Source organism: Chelonia mydas, chromosome 1, assembly GCF_015237465.2.
Source record: "Chelonia mydas isolate rCheMyd1 chromosome 1, rCheMyd1.pri.v2, whole genome shotgun sequence".
In the NCBI taxonomy this organism is placed as follows: Eukaryota; Metazoa; Chordata; order Testudines; family Cheloniidae; genus Chelonia; species Chelonia mydas.
This window is the reverse complement of record NC_057849.1, coordinates 229289979-229312396: the sequence shown is the minus strand read 5'-3', so window position 1 is coordinate 229312396 and position 22418 is coordinate 229289979. Positions and strand designations below refer to the sequence as shown.

The 22418-nt window shown below is 41.1% G+C and overlaps 1 protein-coding gene across 1 annotated transcript in view; it reads right to left on the bottom strand.

Annotated features, from left to right (window-relative positions):
• The window catches only part of LMNTD1 (lamin tail domain containing 1), a 299068-nt gene that overhangs the window by 68950 nt on the left and 207700 nt on the right, over positions 1-22418 (bottom strand). The gene's annotated exons all lie outside the window — the stretch shown is intronic.

Here is a 22418-nt window from a genome sequence, read left to right as displayed (position 1 = left end):
AGAGGGAAGTACTTACACACACACACACACACACACACACACACACAAAGTTAGTAGTGTGTACATTTAAAAAAAAAACCTTCCAAAATAAAACTCACCATTGCACATACAATTTGCCCCATGGGGAGAGGATGAGGGAACAAACCAGAGGGGACAGAGGATAGACACATCACTAGGGGCCACCAAATGAAATTAATGGATAGCAGGTTTAAAACAAATAAAAGGAAGTTCTTCTTCACTCAGTGCACAGTCAACCTGTGGAACTCCTCGCCTGAGGACGTTGTGAAGGCTAGGACTATAGCAGGGTTTAAAAGAGAACTGGATAAATTCATGGAGGTTAAGTCCATTAATGGCTATTAGCCAGGATGGGTAAGGAATGGTGTCCCTAGCCTCTGTTTGTCAGAGGGTGGAGATGGATGGCAGGAGAGAGATCACTTAATTATTACCTGTTAGGTTCACTCCCTCTGGGGCACCTGGCATTGGCCACTGTCGGTAGACAGGATACTGGGCTGGATGCACCTTTGGTCTGACCCAGTATGGCCATTCTTATGTTTTTATGTTCTTAATGTCCTATGGGAAGCTGCTAACATACGACAGTGATGAGAGCAGTATAAGAACTTCTATAGAATAGAATAGATACACCCCATGCGCAGCATTGCACAATTGGACCAGTGCATTATAGAAGATTTTTTTCCATGTGTTACTAAATTATGTGTTGGTCACTTCTGGAGAAGGATATGTGCCAATGATCTTACTGGGTAATGCAAATTCTATCTATCTGAAATCTCTTTTCTTAGTTTTTGTTTTGCACTGAAAACAAATTGAGCCAGGCATGCTTGGGAGAGTATTCTGCAGCCCCTGAACAGAGGTAAGAGCATTGTGCTTCCCCTGCATGGCGGGAAGCTCTGGGAGCACACTGTGGACAGATAGGCTTTATGCCATGCCCAATGCAGTCCAGTGCCTATCAGGCACAACTGACCCCTATGGTAGTGTGTCAGCCTGAAAATATAACATTCAACACATTTTGACCTACAGTGGTGGTCACTGGGAGCGAACATTTATCAAGAGTTACCAGAAAGCTCCCTGTGAATGCGGGGAGAGGAGGTATTAGAGAAGGAGTGAGGGGAGGTACTGAGACACATCAGGGAAGTGGGAGAAGAGGATTGAGGAAACTGGCCTCTGGCTGGGAAGGAAGGTCCCAGTGGTTCCAAAAGCTCCCGGGGCCATTCCAGCCCCTCTGGGTCCCACTCCGGGCTCCCCAGCCTGATCCTAGGTCCTGTGGTGGCCACTCTAGCCCCTCTGGGTCCTGTTCTCACTCCGCTCCCATCCCCAGGTATGTGCAAGTTTACAGAGGGACAGAGACCCCACACTATTTCCATTGCAGGAGCATTAGATCCCCTTTTCCCTGTTCCACCACCAAAGCTGAGATACAGTAGAGTGTGTACCATGACCATAGTTGCTAGTCTAGACAGGGGATAATGGTCTACTATTGCGTTACACTAATGGAGTCACTTCCTTAGTTCAAGTGGTAGAGGTCTGTACTTAGGTGCAGAAGGCCCTGGTAGGTGACCAGTGGTAGGGACCATTGCACAGTATTTCCTTGTACTTAGTATAGGAAATAACTGTGGCATTTCAGCTACCACTGTGCAGGAACTATGAGCAAATGTTGATTTTTTATTGTCGGTATTTATTTTAGAGTGAAAATACCTCCCAAACGTCTGTAACACTGACAGTAACTGATTGACTTGTGAAAGTCAATTAAGTAAGGTATGATGATGACGTGCTAGAGGCTCTGTATTAAGTTTGTACACACAGTATAGGAATAATGAGAAACCATGTTTAGTTCCTCTAATAATCATGAATTCTTGACACATGATCCCATTAGTAATACTTTTAGGACCCCACCATACCCAGAACTTTTTCACTTAAAAAAGCTGATATTCAAGAACATGACAGTTGCATCATTTCTGAGAAAAATCTGAAATTGCACGAGCTTGTATTGCTGCTGTTAGAAATTATGGGTCGGTTTCTCTTCATACCCTGGAGTAAATAAGGAGTAGCAATATTGAGGTTTATTGAGTTCTACCACAGCAAAATCGGTGTATGTCGGAAGAATCAGGCCCTGTGAATGCACAGTTAAGCTAAATTTGGTAGATCTAGCTTTGCAATGTACAATATTTTGAAAATAAACAAGCAACTCAGTACTAAAACTGACCTTTGACCAGTGTTGGGGACTAATAGTGGAAGTTTGATAACATAAAATCCAAAACCACCACAATAAACAGAATTAGTTGGGGTTAAAAATATTAGAAACACCAAACACAGAATCCTTAGTCATAGAAACAAGCACAAGGAATAAACTAAATACTGTAATCTAACTCCTAAATACTGTCCAGGGGTCATGAATTTCATGTCTAAGGTCAATTTATCAAGCTACTCTAAAGAAAGTTCTGATGGGAACGATGCCATTTATGATCTAATTAAAAAATAGCCTATTATTCATACTTATCTTAGTCGTTCAGATCAACAACATTGAGTTAACCGGGGTAGCCTTAGGAAGAGTCAGCCCTGAGAATGTTTCCATTTTTTTCATTGCCGAAGGGTTTTTCCACCACTCCTCCCTCAACAGAATGAGAGCATGTCTGCAAAGAACCTTCCCCTACGCTGCTGCTGCCAGGGCACACTCCTCTTCCTGTAGGAGGAGGAGTCCTGGGCCACCTCTGGCTCAGCTTTCAAGATTTAACAAGTAAGCCCTGTTCACAGTATTCGCTGTTGCGGGAACGTTTGAAACTTTCAAACCAGCTTTGCACTGCTGGCAGTTGGATTTCTCTGCTGATGGCTGACTTTCACAGGACGATGTATTTCCAATTCTATTTACAAGTATTTTACAAAGAAGTAGACTATGTGGCTCGTGCAAAGGTACTAATTTAGTAAAAAGGCCACGAAGTGTTCTATATGTGTCCATCGGTGCTGGAACTAGGGGTGCTGGGGCTTGAAGTGGTTTCCCTCACATACAGGGTTTACAGTTTGATTCAATGGCTCTCAGCACCCCCACTATACAAACTGTTCCAGCAATACCAACATCCTCCCTGTTACTCAGATCTGTATCCTGAATCATAGAATATTAGGGTTGGAAGAGACTTCAGGAGGTCATCTAGTCCAACCCCCTGCTCAAAGCAGGACCTACACAAACTAAATGAAGATCATCTTTGGCTATGTCTACTCTTATGGGGACATGTAGAGTACAGGCACTATATGTATAGCTACACATAACAGTGAAAGTCTCTTGCAGTGGGTAGGGTAGGGAAGGAAGACTCCAGCAGCAGGGAGGAAGCAGGACACTACACTGCTAAAAACAGCAGAATACAGTGGGAGGCACTGCTTGAGTGTGTAGAGAAATCATGTTGGGTATATACCCTGGAGGTTCATGCATTTCAGGCACTCTACTCTCCTAAGCAATGCCTTTCCGGCTACGCTTCTATTTACACCTGTGTGAGCTGGGCATGCAGTGCCGTACTCTACATGCTGGCATAAGTGTAGATGTAACCGTAGACTCCACCATGTCCCCAGCCCTACACATTTAGGCCACTTCCAATTCTTTCCACTTTCTCTATAACATTTGTATGATCTTGTCGGTTTTTTTTCTGTCTAAACAGCTGAAACTGTTTTCCAGACCCTTATCCCACTTCTCGATTACTGCAATATCACTCACTCTTGGCCTACCTAATACCATTATCAGCCCCATCAAGTCCATACAAAACTCTGCTACTTAGATCAGCTTCTTTGATCATCACTCTGACCCTGTCACCACCAAGTGCAAATTGCTTCTGGACTCCTCCTTTTACAAGATTTTTGTCCTCCTTTTTCTAATTCTTCAGAACTCTGCCTCTCCATACTCCTACGCTCTTCTCTCCTATTGTGTGGCTAGTCTCAACCTATTTGACCATCTCTCCTCCTTTGCAGCCACAGCAGGGAATGTGCTATTTTTATATAACATTGAATTTAAAAAAACCCAAACTTTATATGCTTTATCCTTCTCCTCTCCCCTCAGCTATTGCTAATCTTCTCAGATTGTAATGTCTTTGGGGCAGGAAGTGCACAACACATTGTTAGCTTATTGGAATAGAAATAAATAAATAAATAGAAGTACCTACCCAGAACCCTAGGGGCTAGGCAATCATTACAAATTCATGTTGCTCAAAATGACATCCTCACCTACCAAAGTAAATGTCTCCCATGCCATCTACTCCTGGACCCTAATCAATCCCCAAAGGAAAAGCCTGGTAAACCTTCCAGTGGAATTAAAAGTTACCAAATCCAGGTTCTGTTAGTCCAGGCCTGTTGCCCAACCCATGTAAATAAGGAAGAGGTTAACTCAAACACCTAAATTGATAACCACAGCACCAGAATCACACTCAGAATCAGGTGGTCTCTAAGCACCTGATCCAAAGCCTGCTGAAGTCAATACAAGTCCTTCCACTGACTTAAGGTAAAATGGGTTATGTAATAGATGTCTAACAGTTATTAAACATTAAAATACTGCATATATAATTTGTAAAAAAGGCATGGAGCAGTTTAACCAGTACTTGGAAGATGGAAACCATTTTTCTCAAGAAAAATATATGTGGTAAAAATTTATTCTGGTAAATATTTTAATTCCATTATGTGGTGCTAGAGTACATTATATGCTACCTAAAATTTAACAGAGATTTTTTAAAAGCTGATTGCCTATGAGAAACTACCTCTTAGGCATACCATATTTAAGACAATCAAGGATCTCAGTACGGGGAAGCGGCACACAGGTAAAGATGTAACTAACTTTCCATTACGGGATCAATTTGGAGTACAGCTGTTGAGAAATTTTTCATGGAAAGTTTTCCACTGGAAAATGTTATTTTTGAGAAAACCATTTTTTGTGTGTGAAATTGTGATGAACATCCTGCAAAATCAAAAAATGTTTGTTTAGCAACATTTAGTTTTAGGAAATTTCAAAATTTCCTTTGAAATGCAAATTTTCATTTAAAAAGTATCTTTTTTATTTGTATATATTTGTCTACATTATTCCATGACATGTCAATAGTGGCAGTACATAATTACATGTCATGTGACATGTCATGTCATAATATGAAATGGTATTCTGTGTTACTACTGACATAATTTGAGATATTTGTCATATATACATATTATGTAGATTCATGTGACATATTATGTAATAGTCTATATATCCATTAATTTATTTTATTGTTGTATTTTTTATTTGCATTTTTAAAATCATTAAGAACAGCTGCTACTTAATACAAATTGAAACATCTTATCACATTTTGTAGCTCAAAGTGTCACCTGTTTGTGTTGTAAGGAAACAGTTTGACAATTTGACACTTTCAACAAGAAAATAAGATAAAGGGTCAAACTGTTTCCTTACAACACAATCGGGAGACACCTTGATCCAGAACATAAGATAATGTGTTTCAATCTTTACAAAGTAGAAGCTGCCCATAATTTTTTTTAATAAAATAAAAATAAAAAAAGTAGACTAGAACAGACTACTTGGACTATATCATGTCAATAGACTATATCAATAGAACAGACTACTTGGACATAATTTCATGACATGTCACTAGTAGTCATAGAATCGTGGGACTGGAAGGGACCTCGAGAGTCATCTAGTCCAGTCCCCTGCACTCAAGGCAGGACTAAGTATTATCTAGACCATCCCTGACAGGTGTTTGTCTAATCTGCTCTTAAAAATCTCCAATGATGGAGAGTCCACAAACTCCCTAGGCAATTTATTCCAGTGCTTAACCACCCTGACAGTTAGGAAGTTTTTCCTAATGTCCAACCTAATGCATAAGATGACATCACATCATGACAAGTAATGTAATGTAAAATAATAAAAATACTAAAATGGAAAACCAATAACTATTAGAATAAAAATATGAAAGTTCAAAAACTTTCCCCAAACAAAAGTTTCAATTTTTTTTTCAGAATGTTCATTTGACAGGAAATTTTTTAAATATTTGGTTTTGCTCTGATTTAGAATAAAAACAAATTCTGAAATGACAACAATTCTCTTGAAACGGAAATTTTGAGTTTTGACCCACTTTAATTTTTATACCCTCTTTCCCTAACTTTGCCAACGTTTAATCAATTTGCCTGAAATTTTACAGGAGTGATTTTATGCCAGGGTGGGATTATTTAGGAAATTTGAGGCAAGTCAGACAAGATACTTAGGAGCCATGAGAATTCAGATGACAAGTTATATCATTTCATGAACAGTTTCAAAGTTTTTGACTTGTATTATCATAAAAATGGCCTCGCCTAGAAACTCCAAGTTTGATTTTATCCGATGGCCTGACTTTAACTTATCTGACCACAAGCTTCCTGAAAATAGTCAAATATTCTGATGCTATATCTTCTGCCCTGCTCTGTTCACTTTCCACCACTCCAAGTAGCTCAAAGGCTTCTTGAAAGCTACCTTGAAGAGTTAGCTGACAATTCCTCTTATATGAGGAAATTTCCAAGCTGTATACAGCTGGTGTAGGCAGCTCTATACCATAACAGCTGCAGCTGTATCCACTTTTGAGGAAGCACAAAATTGGCCTGGAGAGATTCTGTAACAAGCATAGCTTGGCACACACAAGGATCTGTTCCTTGAAATTACTTGATAAGATCTATGTGAACTTCGGAATGGCTGCACGGTTCTTTTCAGATATTACGATCAAGGCCTTACACAATCTACTGCACAACAATGTAGAACTCAAATCTTCAGCAAGGATCCCTTGTTTCTGCAGCTCTCCTCTGCAATGCCCTGGAAATTCTGTGGCAGCTTCAGTTAAATTAAAAAAAATAAGGGATTTGTTGACTTAAATGTGACAATGGACAATACCAGTAGTGCAGTGTTCCTTGTGTCATTTATTTGTAAATAAAATGTTCTGTAGTTGTTCTGCTCTTAAATAAGCATTTTCAGTGTGTGCTGCAGATTTTCATAATCACAGCACATAACTACATTCTTTAATGGACCAGGACATAAGCAGTTTGGCCTAGTGGTCACAGCTGGGCTGAGGCCTGCCCACCAGGGACAGTAGTCACCAGGCAGGAGCTGAAGGTATTGCAAGAGCGAGATTCCATAAGCAGGAGTTAGGGTCAGAGTGAGGCCAGGGTCAAAGACCAGATATCAGAGACAGTACCAGGTTAGAATCAAGGCAGGAATCAGAGTCAGAGTCAGGCTGGAAATCAAGCAGAATCTGACCTTTCAACAAGTCCAGACTCAACGAAGTCTGGATGGTTACCCAAATAAATTCCTAGGCCAATCCCTGGGGTAAAACAGGGGGCTTGGCCAATCAGAGGGTTACAGGGTATCGTGACTCTGAGTCTCTTGGGTGGCACTTCTTGCAGCACCTACTCTCCATAGTGCTCCCTCAATGTGGTTTTGTATGGTTGTCCAGTGGCACTGTGGGAATATCAGCTGTCCCAAGCTCTGCAGACCTGGGTTCTAGGCTGTGAGTCCTTACACATTCTAGTAGCTACATGGCCAGGCAAAAGGTTCTCTCCACATCTATAGTTGCAGAAGGGCATTCTTGAGTGGGAGGTAGGGGACAGAGTGCATGGTCCTCATTTGGTGTGGTTACATCTCCAGCCTGAACAGCAGCACATACATCCAGAAACCTCACACATAAATTATTACTGCTTAGAAAAGGAATAAATTGTGTTGGAGGATGGGGAGAGATCTGTGCAGGTGGTAACTGCTAGTTAGAACAGATATGATGGTAATGCTGATTTTGCTGTATATCACTCAGTGTATGCTATTTTTGTGGAACATTTTCAAAGGGGCAGAATTTGACACCTTCCTTGCAATTTAAATGTTAAACCTCAGAATTCAGTACATTTTATTGAAATCTTCCAAGGAACAAATGGTCTGAATGTGAACAGAAAATTTCCCAAAGTTCAGTAGTGTTTAGATTCACAAGGGTTGGTTCAGAGCCACTGCTACAAAAGATTAATACAAAAGTTTGGGGTTTTTTTAAAGCCACTTTCCTCTTCTTACTTTTTATTTAATTATTATAATAATTATTATATTCTGAGAATGTGATTTAGTTCCATATTGTCTGAAAAGGACAGCAGAGGGCAGATGTGATCTTATAACAAATGAGATCTGACATAGAAGACAAAATTTTCCAGAATATAAGCTTTGGGTCATAGAGCCCCTAATTTAGCAGAAGTTCACACCCTTCTCAGAAATGTCTTTAATTGGACCCAGTAAATAGTATATGCTCAAATGCTTTGCTCAATTGTGGCCTTAAATAGGAAGACAAGGGGCAGTTGGTGCTTCATGGAACAAGAGGGGTGCTGAATATATATTGTCTTATTGTTAATCTTGCAGAGCATACATGGAATTTTCTAAGATTTGGGTGAACTTTCTCATTAGAGGGTTGCTGAGGTAACTCCAGAATGCAGATCCAGCATTGCTTAAACTTAGTGCAAATCCTGATGTTTCTGAGGCATAGTGTGGTGTTCACCTATGGCTAAGAAAGAAATTATGTTTGGGGACCTGCAAATCCAAAAGTGCCTCTTGGAGACATGAAGTTGGAAGATTCATTTCACCTTTCCTCCATTTAGTATTTTAGATAATGATAAGGACCAGCTGGTGTTTTAGTGCAGTGTATTCTAGAGGGAGCAGCAGTGGATGCTTTAGTTAAGGTTGCATTTCTAACCTCCTGTTTTCCGTCACTTGCAACTTTCTCAAACCTTTGCCTTTAGAGCTCAATTATTATTATTATCACCTCAATCTGCCTTTTCTTTACTTGCATAATGGCACCCAAAATTTTATAAATAATATTGCATTAGAAACCTGTAAAGTTGGTAACCTTTTGGCACACGTTTTATTCCATTTACAGGTATTTGGGCCAAATTCTGGCGTACACATATATGAGCAGCAGAAGGAAGGTGGTTGTTCATATTCCAGCTCTTTTAAAAGTACAGTTGAAAGCCCATTATATAAGTTTGCTGTGACAGAAACAAAAGAAGAGCTTAATGAGCCACTGCCAAAGACTCAGGGAATATGATCCACATATATCTGCACATATACATATGTGGATAGCAAACCCCAACAATGAGCCTGGCGCGCAGCTCCATGCAAAATGTATTCCTATTCCAACAGGAAATGAGTTACGCAAGACCCTCCCCTTTGGGCCTCTTCACAGCAAGGTCTTGGATGAATATTAATGCTCTAATGCACCGTGTTCATACATGGGTCTGGAGAGAATTAATGCTGGTGGGGGTTTTTTCCCCTTGCTGTCCAAAATCTGGCTTCTTTCCCTTTAATGAGTACTCTCCTGTTACGGGAAATATATTTTTGCTTGGTACACATCAAATGTATTCACTATAGATCTTTACCAGGTTGATTTTTTTCTATTCTATTTTATTTTTTGGTCCAATGGAAACATTCTTTTGGTGAAGGTTCACTCATTTATCAGGTAGTCCCAGCATTGCTTCTTTTGGGCCTGGTTCTATTTCCACTGACTTCAGTGGGAGCAGTATGAAAATGAAAGCATCACTTGGTTGGACTGAAGTGGAAAGAAAGCAAAGGCATGGCACTTTCTTCAGTTTCTCCTTCCTCTCCCAATGAGCTCCGGCCTTTAGTGCTCTCCATCCGACTTTCAAAGAGGAAAAACTTACATGATCATTGCTGCTCTCAGTTCCAGCACTTCGGAAGCAAAGAGATCAAAATATATAGTGGGTATCCCGTGTGGCTAGTCTTTGCGTGTCCCTTGTAGTGTCTCTGTTATCACCCAGTGTTTAAATCCAAGCTTGCAAACCCCTCTCGAGGATAATCCTGACTCAAGTAGTTCCACTGATGTCAGTTGTAAGTCACATGAACAAGGAGTGTAGAATTGGATTGATTAATCTGGAATGTTGTTTCATTCAGGGTTCACGCTAATTTTTATGTAAAATAGTTTGGTAACAGCAGGACTTCAAGTTGCTCCTTAGTTGTGGTACTTATGGCAGTGGATGGTCAACAGTTATTTGAAAGCCTCTTCTCTGCACCCTCGCTAACAGGTAGGATTGAAAGTTTGGGCTGCTGACATTTTGATAGGCAATGGTGCCCTATCAGCACCAAACAGCCTTGGAAAGATGCAGTCCAACCACACCAGGAAGTTTTTACAAGGGTATTTCTTTGGGTTTAACCCTAAGAAGAGACTTTTTATTATTTTGAGCAGAAAACGAACAACAAAATCTTGTTATGAACCACCTACAGACACAAGCCATTACATAGAGCAATTACAAAATAAAGGCTGGAATAAAACTGCATAAAAACTCTTGAGTTCAGGCTCTGAAGTCAGCTTGAGCCCTAGCCACAACGTCAAAGCACTGTCTACACAGCTACTTTTAGAGCACTAGCAAGCGCCCAGCTAGCCTGTGTCTGTCAACCCGGGCTGGGAGGCTCACTGCTGCAGGCTGTGTAGACATATCCCCAAAGGCCCCACGGAGTTCAGGGCCCCATTTTGCTAGGCGCTGGAGAAACACATAGTAAGAGACAGTCTCTGCCCAGAAAATCCTACAACCTAAAGAGACAAAGCCTCCAAGGAGTGACCAGTGAAGGAGAGGCACAGAAAGGAGGGGTGGCTTGCCCGATATCAGTGGCAGAACCCGGAATAGAACCATCTCCTAACTCCCAGTCCAGTCCCTATCCACTAGACCATTATGCCTTCCTAGGTATAAGGCTGTGTTGTGGGTTTTTTCTTCCTTGCATCAAAAAAACATTATTAACTGGAGCATTAAGATTAAAGCATGGAGCATTGTGCTAAATATTTGCTCTGGTGGAATCTAATGCTCATTTAGCCATCCAACAGTTGGAAACGTTTTCAAAAGGGCCTAGAAAGGTCACAATTGAGCTGAGCACACAATTTTATGTGCAAAACTATTTGCATAAACAAAATCTGGTTTGCGTAAACAAATCTGGGAGTTCCACAGCCACCCACTTTGAATACACGCATACGCTTTTTCACGTGCAATTCAGTTTTCCAATGTCACACAAAGTGAAGCCATTGGGTTCTACTCCCAACTCTGCCATTGACATGTTGTGTCACTTAGGGAACATTTTTAAAAGCACCTCAGCAATTAAGGCGCCTAAGCCCTGTTTTCAAAAGTGACAGATAATCAGGAGCCTAAGTGTCCTTGAAAATCACTCGGATTTAAGCTCCTGCGTGAGTTAGGCTCTTCTGAAAATATTAACCCTCACCTCTCTGTGTCCAAGCTCCCTCAGTGGTACAAAGATGATGATATTTACATTCCTTTGTAAAGCACTGTGAGACGTATGCATGAAAAATGTTATATAAACCTAAATTAGAAGCACAAAATTAGAGCCAGTTTTTAAAAGCATGGTTCTGTCTGTAATTTGTGTGTGTGTGTGTATTTTCAGTTATGGTTTTGTTGCATTATCATGAATTGCCAAGTATGTTTTCAAATGACCTTTGTTTGAACTGCAAAAATGACATTTTAGAGGCACGTTTGCTAGACTTAAGGATATATTCTGCAGTCAATGCACATGTATCATTAGCATTAACCCTTTGAAAACTATTGAGCTAAACAGGAGGAACAGGCTGGATAGAGAAATTGATTGATCAAGAAAATCTTTTAAAATATCAACTGACTGGCACTATGGAAAATGTAAGTATCCCAAGCATTGGTGAAAGTTACATGAATGCACTGAAAGGAAGAGAACATAGTAAAAGTTAGCACATTCATAGTACTTTTGAAGTGCTCAGTATTGGCCTGACTCTTCTTCCACTGAATGCTGAATTCTGTGGGAACCGAGTTAGCCCAATACCGAATACTTTAGAAAAACCCATCATAAATCCTCACAACAGTATTATCACTATTTTATAGATCAAGAAACTAAAGCAGAGAGGTGAGGTCAGTAGGATTAGTTGTGTGAATGAGGACTACTTAGAGAAATAAGGGTTTGTAGGAGGAGAGAAGTTTTGTCTACCACCCTCTCTCTTTGTCCCAAAGAACAGCTACCATGGAGGGGGAGATTATTGCTGGTTTCACCAGCATTAATTCTTGAGCAGACTTCTGTATGAAAAGCCACCCGTGTCCGGAAGATTAGGCTGTAGAGAGTAGTTGCTCCTCAGTTCTGTCCCCTCCCAACCATGGATCCCAAACATGCATAGAGTGGAGGGGCGTCCACAATGCTTGGGGCTAGAGGGAAGCAAGTAGTGGTGCTCTGGCTCTCCTCCTTCCACCTGTTCGAGTGCTTTTCTACCACATTTTGTTCCCCTCCATCACATATATCAAGAAAATCATACACCCTACCATTTGTAATAATTTAATTCTTCCAAATTTATAATATGTAACCTGACGGTGTCCTCTTGTCCGTTCCACAAATGGTTACAGAGCCCAGAAACCTTGAGCAGGGCTAGTTTTCAGAACATCAGCAATTATGAGACGGGCTTATTAGAAGAACATGCTGATGTAATTTTATGTACATTGAAATAGGTGATTTTTAATCTTCTCTAGTAACTAGAATAAAATAAGGCCTATATAACTTCCTCTATCAGTGCTTCTTATTGCCTGTCTTTTTATTAATTTTTTCTCCTTAAAAATGGTTGATCAGCATAATACCTCCTTTGGTTTGCTAGGGATTGTGTTCTGTGTAATACACTCGGGCAAGATACCGTACTTTGACGTTTCCTTTGTAAATTATTTTCATACAACCTGCTGTAAAATTTTGTTTGTTACCTATTTCTAACACGAGCTGGAGGCCCAGAGTTTGGATTTGGAACTGAGCTTCCTTCAAAGCTGAGGGGCGTTTGGGTCCAGCGGCTTAATCCAGCCTCTTCTAAAGAGCAGGAACAGTGTGGTTCAGTGAGTAGCGCATTGGACTGGGGATTAGAAGACCTCTATTCCCAGCTGTTCCTGATCAACCGTGTGGCACTGGACAAGTGATTTCACCTCTTTGTCCCTGAGTTTCTCATTCTCATTGTAAAATGGAGGTTATGATAATTATATTTACCTTTCTTTATATAGCATTTCAATGTCTACAGATGAAAAGAGCTAACTACAGTATTATTAAAAGGGCCATCTATGAATTTAGATCCAAATTCCTCCAGAATCTGGAGGTGCTCAGATCTGGGATTTTGATTTTTAAAAATCCTTGATTTTTAACTCTTGCAATTTGTGCATAGTTTGTTTTTTTTTAGTTAAAAATGATTTGATACATTATAATAAATATTCAGTTCTGCAAGAAATAAGGATACCAGTTAGGGCAGTCATACCTATACATAGATGAAAAAAGAAATAAAATATTCAGGTCATACAGATATGCTCTATTTCTTCTTAAACAAATAATTCAATAAAATACAAGTAATAGCCCAGATTATAAAATATCTATGGACAAGGGATATAATGCAATTAGATATTTCAGCAAGGCAAAGCTCATGAGACTAAATTGATATATTTACCAAAAATTGAATGGGCGGCCATGTCACAGCATATAGGGCTAGATGTTTACTGGACCTAACAAGCAGGAGAGATAGTAAGACCTCCCCACACCTTTTCACAGTCATATTAAAGCTACCTGCATTGCAGTTCCGGGTCCCCAGTGGCATGTAACCCCTGTACTTCAGCAGCTTCTCCATAGCCATAGCCAACTGCCTTTTAGTTGGACATGAGCGTGGAAGTAAGCAAAACTCTTTTCAGGGCTGCAGTAAGTTACCCTCCTTCTTCCTTTACTCTGGAGCGAAAGGGCAGCACAAGAGGAATGATGATTGTCTGAACAATTCCTTCCCAGTGTTTCCCTCCCTGGGGAGCTTAATCCAAGTAGTGGCAAGTTATTAGGACATGCAATGGAATGTTATATACATATAGGGTACATACATACATATATACAAATAGACATTTGATGTCCACTTTTCAAGCATGTCTCTGATGGCATATACAGAATGTATAATATACAACTCATCACTTTAAATCTGAACTGCACCCTTTCATCCTTTAAAATGTAACTGAAGTTCAGTTGCCACAAAAGGCATGGATAATTATGATTGAATGCCATCAAGTAGGTGTTTTGCAAGCATGTAAAAAGAGAAGGTCCCTGCCTTGAGGAGTTTACAATCTAAGACGACGTCAGAGAAATGCAGGAGGGAGTAGAGATGTGACAAGAAACTGCGAATGTGCACACTGACCTAAGGCACAGCCATTATTATATTTTAATTAATAAGGGTTCTGAATGCTTCCCTGAGTGGGAGGCTGGGGTTTGTAGACTTGTTGGAAGAGTTGTGTACCATCTTGAAGGAGGAGAGGATAGGAAAGAGATTACAACAGGTTCTGCAGTGGTTCTTATTGCTCCTCTGAAGAGAAGCAGAATGTGCACTTCCTCCAGCGACTGCTGTTAAAGGTCCTGTGTACTCAGAAGGCCTTGAGATTATGGAGCACAGCTGGGTGGGTTAGTTGAGTTCCTTGCCAAGCCTCCAAGGAAGTACTAGGCACCTGTTCTGACTGGCTACTGTGTAGGTGTATGGGAGTGGCAAAAGAGGTTCCTTGCCAGAATGTTGCCCTTATGTGGTGAGCAAACCTCAAACAGTGTGATTTAGATAACCATAAAAACTTCTATTGGACAGGGAACATATGACAGATGGAACAAACTGGTTAAGGACAGAGTGAAAAGAGGCAGATGGGAGAGACCGAGAGAAAGGGAATTGGTCCTGGGGATGGGATTTGGTTGAGGTACATTCCTGTGGCTAGGAGTTGTGGAAGTATTATGGAAGAGGGAAGGGATCGGGCTTGTTATAGAGAAGGCTGAAGTGGGATGGGGGGGAAGGGGAAAGATTGAGCAAATAAAAATATGCATAAGCATATCGGAGATATCTTTAATTCCTCAGTGTTCCAAGAGTTAAAAAATGAAAAAAAGGTAGAAGAACTTTTTCAAACTCAAAGATTCTGATTCAGTTCAAGGTTTGTGTGAACCCATCTCTATCATGAATGTGGAGCAAAAACATCCAATCAGCCAAACTGTATAGTTTATGGATTTTTATCCTAGTGATCAAAGCTCAGAGGGCATTGTAAATAAGGTGAAATAAAACAAAATAAAATAATCTCCATAGGTTTACCTAGAAAACATCTGGAGTTTTGGCATCAAAATATAGAAATCTACAGGAATGAGAACACTATGTATTACTGTAAAATGTAGTAAGAAATATCACAGATAAATGAGAAGTTAAAGCCTCCTATATATCACAATAAGATGTTTCACCTCCTTTTGGTTGCAAGAGTTTCCATTACTCTGAAGTCTTGCCAAACATTTCATTGTTACCTTATTTGATGTACTTGGTTGTACTACCTTTCGCTTTGTGGAGCAATGATTTAGTGTCTCTTAATTTAATTATGTAAAATATAACCAGATGTCCAGTCCTTTTAACATAAGAGAAAACAATATCAGAAACATGTGTTTTTTATGCATTTCAGCATAGACACTAAGATTTCATTCTCTCCCCAAAACATTCTTGCTTCTGAAAAAAAGCTTTCCTTTTATCTTTGACATAACATGCCACATTGGCACGCAAAAGCATTTTGATCTTTTAGAGTCTGTCTACTCTTGTATTTAGACAAAGGATCCTTAATTTGGGGGTCTGGCTCTTGTCTTTCCACTGAGTTTTTCTTTTCTTTCACAATAGTGACATCATTCTTTGTATGCTGGACTGGTCTGGCCCACTTAGTTTAATGGGAGGTGGTTGAGGTAAGGTCCCCTCACAGATCTAGAATTAACCAAGCGTAATGGTATGCTCCAGAGTGCATTGTTCGGTTAAGAGTTTAAACACACTGGTGGCATAATGACCTCAAGAGCAGAGGTTAAGGAACCTCCCAAAATTCAGCTTGGGTGGTGTTCAACTCAGCAGGGACACACACCTCCTCTGATCTAAATATTTAACTGGCTCCCTTCTCTTCATTCCTAGGATGAAGTATCAGTATGTTTAAATGATAACAGTGGAGTATACAGGCATTAAATACCCACTGCAGAAAGACTGAAGATACAATTATTTCCAGGCAAGCAAAATCTCGAAAGCTGTCGCTTTCCGATCCCTGATCAAACCATGTTCAGGAGAGAGCGGTGTACAGCCATCATTACAGAGTGAATTGCAACTTACAGTAACTTTGTAGAGTTTCTGTGGTTTTTAAATTGTTTTTGTTTGTGCTTATTATATGTATTTGGCCAGTTTGGGCTTTTATTTGGAAGGTTCATGGCTCAGCAATTTTATGATACCAAAAGAATGATCCCATTTAGGCTAAATCTTATAGGTATTTTTAAAATTTAATCAGGAACTCAGCCTAGAGGCTCTCCAACAAACAAGTCTTTACTGAAGTGCATTTTCCTAGACTTTATATAGTCATCAGAACCAAGCTGGCTGCAGAAAGATACCCCAGTCAACATGTGAGTTTTGCCTAGCCTGACATTAAAATCAACACTGATTTGTAAAGTCAATCCTGTTTCAGGGCAGTTTTTTTTTTAACTCAGTCCAGTGGAGCCTGACTAAAAGCTTTCCAATAATAACTGTTTCTTCTTTTTTTAAGTGGATCACTGAGCCAACTGTTTCAAATGTAATCACCATTATAGGAGCTGCTCGCCTGTCTTTACTTGGCTAAACCCCGGATCTGCTGTGACTACAAACCAATGCTCTCTATCAGAAGTATTGGTTGTGTTACTTTCTCTTAAAGGAAGACTCCTGGGGCCAGATTTTCAAGAGCTCAGCACCCACAGACAGAGCCAGATTTTGAAGAGAACTCAGATCCTTTACAGGCATCTAAGCAAGAGCCAGATTTTCAAATGTGCTGAGCTCTTTTGGAAATATGGACATTCATTGCCCCTAACTAGGAGCTGAGCACTTTTGAAAATCATGCCCCTGACCATGGATGCTGAGCACTTGCATTCTGGCCTGGGTAACTACAAAACTACAGATTTGTCTGACCCAAGAGCGTGGATCTTAGCACCCAGGGAAAAATTCAGATTCAAACTTTGCAGCTTGAGCCCACTTCTATGTAAAACCTTTCTGTGAACTCTCTCGAAGAACACAATGTCATCATCAAAGCTGCCTAGGGTTTTTTTGAGTGAACTTAAGAGGATCTTCTCCATCAGATGGTACAGTTCTGGATCTCTCTGTAGCTTTAACGTTTTCTCTCCATTCACTACAACCGGAAAATTCAAATTTCTTTATATCTTCCATCTAAGTGCTTCCAACAGTTCATTTGCATTCATTCCCAAATTCCTTTTAAATCACAAAGACATTTTCAACTAGAGCACTGTATAAACCTTGAATGACTGGCTTTCACAGAAAGAGCCACAGGGCTGTGCAATCTCTAGAGGACCTTTTAACACCCCCTAACAGAACTCCACTTTACCTTCAAACAGTAAGGATTTCAGTTGCAAATGGACAACAACAAAATTGAGGCTGTCCTTTCTGGTGGCTGAAGAATGTGTGGGGAACATTGAGTTCTCTTTGACAAAGCAGAAGGACTCAATCCTGAACTGTGCTAAGTTCATGCTCAGTGGAGAAGAGGCAAAAGTGTCTCTACCCAGCCTTTGTGTCCCCTAATTCTTGTCACACTCAGGGGCTTAAAGGGTGCTACCGACTGCTCTTCTAGTCAAGGATCAGACCGTGCACTCCAGCCCCTCCCCTTCTCCCACCCTGACATGCACCCTATACTGCATGTGGGGGAGTAACTGGCTACAGTGTGGCTCTTCCTCAGCTGCTTGCTTGTAGCTCTCTGAATCTCTGAAATCGTGCAAAGGGGACTTAGGGCTTGATCCAAAGCCCTCTGAAGTCAGTGGGAGTCTTTCCATCTACTTCAATGGGCATCGGATCAGGTCCCTAGTGAGGGCCAAGAGCCTCTCATCAGCCAATTGCATCGGTCAGAAGTGCTCACCATCCCTGAATCAGCGTGGTGTGCCTGTTCAGTACTGCCACACTGTGTTCACAGAGGGATGAAATATGATTGCAGTGATGATGCCTAGGAACCTCCATTTTAGTTATTTTAGTTTCCTGGTGAAGTTTAAGATGTTGGTTTCAATCTAGAAAGCAATCAGTGGTTTGGGACCACCTCTCTGCTCCTCTTTAATTCATATCAAAACAGGCATCTGAGCCGAATCCCAAGTTTCAACCCATCAAAATAACCATAGACTTCTCAACTACACGCGTGCCAGACAGAACTACCACTCTTACCCTGGGTTCCAGCTATTCATTAACTTCAGTTTCTTGTATAAAATTAAAACTCCCCACTTTCTCTTATCAGAGGGGTAGCCGTGTTAGTCCGTATCCACAAAAACAATGAGCAGTCCGGTGGCACCTTAAAGACTAACAGATTTATTTGGGCAAGTCATGTTAATATAGACAGTTTAACTGCCTTGTAAATGGCAGTCAATTAACAGTTAGTGACAAAATTAAAAATTAGTCAATTTAAAATTCACAAATTGAAAAACTAACAAATGGGAAACGGATTTCTGAAAGTGGATAAGCCAACAATTGGCAAAGTAATGACAGTTTGACAAATTAACAGAACACTTCTGGATAGATGGATACACCTCCCCATTGGTAAATAGGGAGGTATGAATAATCAGAGTTCTGTAACTATGATACTGCTACATTAAAAGACAAAAGAAGGATTTCAGCCAATCAAAGCCCAGGGAAATCAAGCAGTGTCTTCTCATACTCTTCACTGAAATCCATACTGGCATGTGTTCAGTCACATCACCATTTCAACATCACACCACTCTATCAAATAGTGGCTCTAAACATACAATCATGGACTGTTTTTACCATGTACCTTTATGGAAAAAACCCTAAAAAATCAAATAGGGATGAATTCCATAGGATTCTACTGAATTAAACAGAGTTTGATAGAAATTACTAAAAGGTTTAGAAATTGAGAGAATTATATCTCACTGGTATAGAATTGTACAGGTTCGTATGCAAACTCCATTGAAAGATTATCATTCTCTACTAACGTCTGCAGAAGTACAGTCATTTTAACAGCACACAGTGCTTGATCTCTTCTCCAGATGAGCCAGATTTCCACCATCACCTACTTGGATATGATCTGACTATTTCACTTACAATTAAAATATAAGCAACTGAAAAGGCCTTTTGAATGAAAATGCTTAACTATAGCTCGACATTCATTCTGCCTGTAGCATTCTTGCAAAGTGGAACCTTGGGCTGCAGGAAAATCAAAATTAATTAAGACAATAGGAAGTTTACTGTCTCACAGCAGGTTAGAGATTCCTCTCATTCTGCCCCGTAACTTTACCGGTTGTTCAGCATAGCTTTGAGTTATGTCACCTTAGAACAATTTATTCACCGAAGCTTCCCCACTTTTTAAAAGTATTACTATGTTCTAAGTGATGGCACCAAACACACAGTAAGATATATGGTTCCATGTGGGACCATTGCTGGAGAATGCTGTAGTACTTGTTATAAGGGGGCTAGTTCCTGCCTCAAAGTGCTAGAACTTAAAAGTTAAAAGGTGGCAACATAGATTAATTCCAAACCCTCTTAGGACAAAAAAAGAAACAAAAAAGTTACTTTCTTTTACACTGTACTTTGTTGAAGCTTTTTTTGCCTTTTGGATAATAGGAACCCTGTTCGTGAAGCGAGGGCATAGTCTTTGCAATAAGCAGCTGTTGCAGTAATCTAATGCCTCAATATTTAGCTGGTCACAAAAAGTGGTTCACTGGCTTCTATACTCCTCCATCAGGAATTATCATGTAAGTATAGTACATTTATTTTCATAGTTTTGTGTCAGGTGAAAAATGTAGTCCTTCCTGAGACATCCTCTCATCCAAAACACCCAGTTTTGCCTTCTTCACAAACAAAGAAAGGGTGTACTTTGTTTCTTCCCATAATTCCTAGCATTTCTTTCCTCCTCCCAATTGACTTTTCCACCTAGGACAAAAGCTTTTTCATATTAAGATCATAAGAACAGTCACGCTGGGTCAGACCCATGGTCTATCTAGCCCAGAGCCAGATGCTTCAGAGGGAATGAACAGAACAGGGCAATTTTGAGTGGATGAGGCTTTCTTCCGGCAACTCGCAGAAACTACTAGATCGCACGCCCTGGTTCTCATGGGCGACTTCAATCACCCTGATATCTGCTGGGAGAGCACTACAGCGGTGCACAGACAATCCAGGAAGTTTTTGGAAAATGTAGGGGACAATTTCCTGGTGCAAGTGCTGGAGGAGCCAACTAGGGGGAGAGCTTTTCTTGACCTGCTGCTCGCAAACCGGGAAGAATTAGTAGGGGAAGCAAAAGTGGATGGGAATCTGGGGGGCAGTGACCATGAGTTGGTCGAGTTCAGGATCCTGACACAAGGAAGAAAGGTAAGCAGCAGAATACGGACCCTGGACTTCAGGAAAGCAGACTTCGACTCCCTCAGGGAACTGATGGGTAGGATCCCCTGCGGGAATAATAAAGGAGTCCAGGAGAGCTGGCTGTATTTCAAAGAATCCCTATTGAGGCTACAGGGACAAACCATCCCGATATGTCGAAAGAATAGTAAATATGGCAGGTGACCAGCTTGGCTTAACAGTGAAATCCTTGCGGATCTTAAACATAAAAAAGAAGCTTACAAGATGTGGAAGATTGGACAAATGACCAGGGAAGAGTATAAAAATGTTGTTCGGGCATGTAGGAATGAAATCAGGAGGGCCAAATCGCACCTGGAGCTGCAGCTAGCAAGAGATATTAAGAGTAACAAGAAGGGTTTCTTCAGGTATGTTGGCAACAAGAAGAAAGCCGAGGAAAGTGTGGGCCCCTTACTGAATGAGGGAGGCAACCTAGTGACAGAGGATGTGGAAAAAGCTAATGTACTCAATGCTTTTTTTGCCTCTGTCTTCACGAACAAGGTCAGCTCCCAGACCGCTGCGCTGGGCAACACAGCATGGGGAGTAGGTGGCCAGCCCTCTGTGCAGAAAGAAGTGGTTAGGGACTATTTAGAAAAGCTGGACGTGCACAAGTCCATGGGGCTGGATGCGTTGCATCCGAGAGTGCTAAAGGAGTTGGCGGCTGTGATTGCAGAGCCATTGGCCATTATCTTTGAAAATTCATGGCGATCGGGGGAAGTCCCGGACGACTGGAAAAAGGCTAATGTAGTGCCCATCTTTAAAAAAGGGAAGAAGGAGGATCCTGGGAACTACAGGCCAGTCAGCCTCACCTCAGTCCCCGGAAAAATCATGGAGCAGGTCCTCAAGGAATCAATTCTGAAGCACTTAGAGGAGAGGAAAGTGATCAGGAACAGTCAGCATGGATTCACCAAGGGAAGGTCATGCCTGACTAATCTAATCGCCTTCTATGATGAGATTACTAGTTCTGTGGATGAAGGGAAAGCAGTGGATGTATTGTTTCTTGACTTTAGCAAAGCTTTTGACATGGTCTCCCACAGTATTCTTGTCAGCAAATTAAAGAAGTATGGGCTGGATGAAAGCACTATAAGGTGGGTAGAAAGTTGGCTAGATTGTCGGGCTCAACAGGTAGTGATCAATGGCTCCATGTCTGGATGGCAGCCGGTATCAAGTGGAGTGCCCCAAGGGTCGGTCCTCAGGCCGGTTTTGTTCAATATCTTCATAAATGATCTGGAGGATGGTGTGGATTGCACTCTCAGCAAATTTGCGGATGATACTAAACTAGGAGGAGTGGTGGATACGGTGGCAGATAGGGATAGGATACAGAGGGACCCAGACAAATTGGAGGATTGGGCCAAAAGAAATCTGATGAGGTTCAACAAGGATAAGTGCAGGGTCCTGCACTTAGGATGGAAGAATCCAATGCACCGCTACAGACTAGGGACCGAATGGCTAGGCAGCAGTTCTGCAGAAAAGGACCTAGGGGTGACAGTGGACGAGAAGCTGGATATGAGTCAGCAGTGTGCCCTTGTTACCAAGAAGGCCAATGGCATTTTGGGATGTATAAGTAGGGGCATAGCCAGCAGATCGAGGGACGTGATCGTTCCCCTCTACTCGACATTGGTGAGGCCTCATCTGGAGTACTGTGTCCAGTTTTGGGCCCCACACTACAAGAAGGATGTGGAAAAATTGGAGAGAGTCCAGTGAAGGGCAACAAAAATGATTAGGGGTCTGGAACACATGACTTATGAGGAGAGGCTGAGGGAACTGGGATTGTTTAGTCTGCAGAAGAGAAGAGTGAGGGGGGATTTGATAGCTGCTTTCAACTACCTGAAAGGGGGTTCCAAAGAGGATGGCTCTAGACTGTTCTCAGTGGTAGCTGATGACAGAACAAGGAGTAATGGTCTCAAGTTGCAGTGGGGGAGATTTAGGTTGGATATTAGGAAAAACTTTTGCACTATGAGGGTGGTGAAACACTGGAATATGTTACCTAGGGAGGTGGTGGAATCTCCTTCCCTAGAAGTTTTT